The sequence below is a fragment of the Schistocerca nitens genome, chromosome 11 (assembly GCF_023898315.1).
Source record: "Schistocerca nitens isolate TAMUIC-IGC-003100 chromosome 11, iqSchNite1.1, whole genome shotgun sequence".
NCBI classification, from domain to species: Eukaryota; Metazoa; Arthropoda; class Insecta; order Orthoptera; family Acrididae; genus Schistocerca; species Schistocerca nitens.
This window is the reverse complement of record NC_064624.1, coordinates 108,214,496-108,220,406: the sequence shown is the minus strand read 5'-3', so window position 1 is coordinate 108,220,406 and position 5,911 is coordinate 108,214,496. Positions and strand designations below refer to the sequence as shown.

At 42.0% G+C, this 5,911-nt stretch overlaps 1 non-coding gene across 1 annotated transcript; it reads right to left on the bottom strand.

The window, feature by feature from the left end:
* Positions 1 to 1,039: 1,039 nt before the first annotated feature.
* Trnal-caa (transfer RNA leucine (anticodon CAA)) lies at positions 1,040 to 1,114 on the bottom strand. Its single transcript has one exon. It is a non-coding gene; the product is annotated as a tRNA-Leu (tRNA).
* Between the last annotated feature and the right edge of the window lie 4,797 nt (positions 1,115 to 5,911).

The window sequence follows — 5,911 nt, the reverse complement described above, 5'->3', positions numbered from 1 at the left end:
TTGAAGTGGAATGATCATATAAAATTGTTGGTAAGGCGGGTGCCAGGTTGAGATTCATTGGGAGGGTCCTTAGAAAATGTAGTCCATCAAAAAAGGAGGTGACATACAAAACACTCGTTCAACCTATACTTGAGTATTGCTTATCAGTGTGGGATCCATACCAGATCGGGTTGACGGAGGAGATAGAGAAGATCCAAAGAAGAGCGGCGCATTTCGTCACAGGGTTATTTGGTAACCGTGATAACATTACAGAGATGTTTAGCAAACTCAAGTGGCAGACTCTGCATCGTGGTGTAGCTTGCTTGTCAGGTTTCGAGAGGGTGCGTTTCTGGATGATGTATCGAATATATTGCTTCCCCCTACTTATACCTCCCGAGGAGATCACGAATGTAAAATTAGAGAGATTAGAGCGCGCACGGAGGCTTTCAGACAATCGTTCTTCCCGCGAACCGTACGCGACTGGAACAGGAAAGGGAGGTAATGACAGTGGCACGTAAAGTGCCCTCCACCACACACCATTGGGTGGCTTGCGGAGTATAAATGTAGATGTAGATGAAGTAATTTCTGTAGTTATCCACCTGAGTAGACTAGCACTAGTCATAATTTGTTGATACTGCACTTTACAGAGTAAGGCTTCTCTGTAGTGTGCACTGCTTCTGCCATTAATATACAACTTGTCTCATTCTTTAGTCCTGAATACAGTCCCTTGTGATGGGAGTTATGAAACACAACCTTCATCATTGTCTTCTTTTCAAGGATTAGGCTATTTGTGGTTCTGGACTCACAAAGAAAATAATTCCCATTTTCCAGTATCTATTTTTCCAGGACAGGAAGAACATCCAGCTGCCCTCTACCAATAATATTACCAAATCCAAAATCAACATGCAAACTTCATCAAGATATGGGTCATAAGACCGGAAAAAGAAGAAGAAAGGTTTGAAATAAACATGTAATGATTTACATTTTGTTCCCAGAATGAGATTTTCACTCTGCAGCGGAGTGTGCGCTGATATGAAACTTCCTGGCAGATTAAAACTGTGTGCCGGACCGAGAATCGAACTCGGGACCTTTGCCTTTTGCGGACAAGTGCTCTACCGACTGAGCTACCCGAGCACGACTCACACCCCGTCCTCACACCTTTAGAGCACTTGCCCGTGAAACGCAAAGGTCCCGAGTTCAAGTCTCGGTCTGGCACACAGTTTTAATCTGCCAGGAAGTTTCATATCAGCACACACTCCACTGCAGAGTGAAAATCTCATTCTGGAAACATCCCCCAGGCTGTGGCTAAACCATGTCTTCGCAATATCCTTTCTTTCAGCAGTGCTAGTTCTGCAAGGTTCGCAGAAGAGCTTCTGTAAAGTTTGGAAGGTAGGAGACGAGGTACTGGCAGAAATAAAGCTGTGAGGACGGGGCGTGAGTCGTGCTCGGGTAGCTCAGTCGGTAGGGCACTTGCCCGCGAAAGGCAAAGGTCCCGAGATCGAGTCTCGGTCTGGCACACAGTTTTAATCTGCCAGGAAGTTACATTTTGTTGTTTGTTTCTCATTAAGAGTTAGATTTATACCAACCATTACCCATTTTTCTGACAGCTTCGCCCACATATGTGTTCGACATATATACTGAACACGCCTCCTCCCCCTGCCTGTGTTGATCTCTTCCTTGATCTGTCTGTCCTCTATCGATTTCCTCCTCCCCACTCTCTCTGTCTCTTCATCTTTTCCTCCCCTCTCTTTGATCACTTCCACCACCCACCTCTCCGGCCATATCTTCTTCCCGCCCTCCCTCTCTCTGTATCCTCCCTCTTTCCTCTCCCTCTCTCTTTCTGTCTCTGCCTCCCCCTCTTCTTTTCCCACCTGCCCACTACACCCCTACACTTTTACCTGCCTCACGCATCTCCCCCATTTCTCTTCTCTCTGTCCATTTCCTCCTCTCCTTTGCTCTGTCTGTTCCCTCCTCTACCTGCCTCAGTCTCTCCCCAGCCACACTCATTGGTACATGTAGCCCCTGCAAATGCTGTTCAGTAAATCTGAAAAGTGTATTTGTTTATGAGGAATCTGATATCTGATACTACAGGCTAAATTACACACATTAAGAAAAGTTTTGCACACCCTGTTTCCCAGAACTCCTGGAGATAGACATTGACTGTGGACATTGTATCACAGACATGGACCCATTGACTGTTCAGAGATGTCACTAAACCTGCCCAAAGATGTAAACAATCATGCATGAGCAGGGCCTATTAGATGGAGGGGGTCCAACAGCCGATCAGTTCCAGTCATTCCACAAGGAATGAGGTACACAGCTTGTGTTGTCTGTAGTTCAACTGTGCCTAGACGGTCAGTACTGCAGTTCAATCACGTCCGGATTGTTACTTTGTGCCACGAAGGGCTCTCAGCAAAGGAAGTGTCCAGGTGTCTCGGAGTGAACCAATGCGATGTTGTTCGGACATGGAGGAGATACAGAGATACGGTAACTGTCGATTATAACATTACAGGACCGTGTAACACTACAGGTCAGGATTGATCTATGAGGTCTTGAATATCTTATTTGTATCTGTTGGGTTGGTATGGAGAAATTAAGATTTGGGGGATTTCTTTCTATAGTTTTGCGTGATTAAGTCCCGGTGTTATTCAAAGCTGTCATTTAGTTATGTGCAATTTGCGATCTGCTATGTGTTATTTTCCGAAAATAAATCATATTTTTTTTCTGATTACCGTTAAAATATAATGACGATAAATCTTTGAGATCATTTGGAATAATATTTTAATAGATATGTAGATGATGTTACATCATTTGTTTACTCTTAAAAAAAAAAAAAAAAGGAGAAAGAGTATGAATTGTGCGTTTCTGGATGGTCAGTGTTGGGATCAGTGATTACGATTCCAGAAATAATTGATTGGACGAAGTTCAATTGCACACAATTGTGTAGGGCAAATTATGACCTTGAAATTGGTGTAGATGTATGCAGGTCAATTTCGTGACAGGCTAGTAAGCGTCGTGAGTGTGTCGCGGTATCAAGACTGCTTTCGCGTCACCGATGGTTTGCTTTAAACTTGCGAAAATACAATTTACGCGAATTCTCAATTATCGTGAAAGGGGAGAATATTTCATGAATAATTCTGGAGGACATAAGTTTGGATAGAAAGATCATTTTCAAAATCCAATATAAATCCTGCTGATCGAAGTAGCCTAGCAACCCAAAACCTCATACGTGGTTATCAGCACAAGCAGTGTACCAATTTTCATGCACACGTTTACACTCTACATCGAGGTGAGGGTGATTTGTGGGCACGAAATAAACATTTGAAAGCATTGGATTAAATAAAAAGGAAAAATATAAAGAAGTTTATTTGTATATTTTGTTATTTCATGAACAGTAATATTTTCTTATAGTGGTGTAGAGCCTTACGTATTATTAATATTATGACAGATTGATTGCAAGTGCTCTCATTACAAATCAAGTTTTGGGCACGATGAAGAATAGCTGGATCTTAAAGTCTCAAAGGTTAAGTGAAGAATTATATCACAACTCAAATAACGCAGCATTGAAACCCACTATCTTTATACTATATTAAGCTATCTATTCCGGAATCAGGTGATACCGTGGCCATGTAGTTGTGTGTTGTTGGCAACAAATAGGTAAACACTAACATAAACATTTCTCATGCTCTGATATCAACAAGGGAAAGAAGAGATGACGACAACGACATACACGTATACATATACCAACGGTATACGAGGCGCCTTACAATACAACAACACAACGGTCATCACGGTATATGATGACATGCCTCATTGAGGCTGCCCGAGGGCTACTACTGCAGTGGATGACCACTACCTACGGATTATGGTTCAGAGGAACCCTGACAGCAATGCCACCATGCTGAATAATGCTTTTCGAGCAGCCACAGAACTCAAACTGTTCGCAATAGGCTGCATGATGCGCAAATTCGCTCCCGACATCCGTGGTGAGGTTCATCTTTGCAACCACGACACTGTGCATCGCAGTACAGATGGGCCCAACAACGTGCCAAATGGACCACTCAGGATTGGCATCACGTTTTCTTAGCCGACGAGTGTCGCATATGCCTTCAACCAGACAATTGTTGGAAACATGTTTTGAGGCAACGGCGGTCAGACTGAACACCTAACACACACTGTCCAGCGAATGCGGTGGAGGTTCCCTGCTGTTTTGAGGTGGCATTACGTGGGGCCGGCATACACTGCTGGTAGTCACGGAAGACACGGTAACGGCTGTACGATACGTGAATTGCAATCCTCCAACCGATAGTGCAACCGTATCAGCAGCATATTGGAGAGGCATGCGTCTTCTTGGATGACAATTTGCGCCCCCCTTGTGCACATCTTGTGAATGACGTCCTTCAGGATAATGACATCGCTCAACTAGAGTGGCCGGCATGTTCTTCAGACATGAACCCTATAGAACATGGCTGGGATAGAATGAAAAGGGCTGTTTATGTACGGCGTGACCCACCAACCACTCTGAGGGATCTAAGCTGAATCACCATTGAGAAGTGGGAAAATCTGAACCGACAGTGCCTTGCTGAACTTGTGGACAGTATGCCATGATGAATACAGGCATGCATCAATGCAAGAGGACGTGCTACTGGGTATTAGATGTACCGGTGTGTACAGCAATCTGGACCATCACCTCTGAATGTCTCATTGTAATGTGGTACAACATGCAATGTGTGATTTTCATGAGCAATAAAAAGGGTGGAAATGATGTTTATGTTGCTCTCTATTCCAATTTTCTGTACAGGTTCCAGAACTCTTGGAACCGAGCGATGTAAAATTTTTCTGATGTTTATGTTACTTGTCTCACAATTTTATTGGAATTCTGTTACTTATCAAACAATAGGAATCCAGGATGGTTACCATAATATTATGATAGGGATAGGCTGCTTTTTATTTATTTATTTCCACATCAAGTTCCGTAGGACCAAATTGAGGAGCAAATCTCCAAGATCATGGAACGTGTCAGTACATGAAATTACAACATAAAAGTAATAATAGATAAAAATAGACTGTTTATGAACCCAAAAAAAGTCGAGCCATAAGTTCAAGTAAATGCAGTAAACAATACCACAAGAATCAGTATAATTTTTCAAGGAACTCCTCAACAGAATAAAAGGAGTGACCCGTGAGGATTACTGCTAAGATTTTTTAATTCTTGTGGTAGCTTATTGAAAATGGGTGCAGCATTGTACTGGACACATTTCTGCACAAGAGTTAAGGAAGTCCGATCCAAATGCAGGTTTGATTTCTTCCGAGTATTGACTGAGTGAAAGCTGATTATTCTTGACAATAAGCTAATATTGTTAACAAGAAATGACAGTAAGGAATATATATATTGGGAGATCAATTTCAAAATACCCAGACTCGGGAACAGGGGTTGACAAGAGGTTTGTGAACTTACACCACCTACTGCCTTAACTGCCTGTTTCTGAGCCAAAAATATCCTTTTGGAATGGGAAAAGTTACCCCAAAATATAATACCAAAGTGAATGAAAATAAGAAAAGTAGACTATTTTCATGTCGAACAAGCACTCACTTCAGATACCATTCAAATAGTAAAAATGGCAGCATTAAGTCTTTGAACAAGATCCTGAATGTGGGATTTTCACTACAGTTTCCTATCTATCTGAACACCTAGAAATTGGAACTGTTCAGTTTTACTAATCATATGCCCATTCTGCAAAATTAAAACATCAGGTTTTATTGAATTATGCATTAGAAACTGTAAAAACTGAGTCCTACTGTGATTTAGCATTAGTTTAATTTCTACAAGCTTATGTGGTGAACTGCACTGTTTGAAGCCGAGCCAATATTGCACACAACATCCATTACTACCAAGCTAACGTCATTAGCAAACAGAAATATTTTAGAGTTA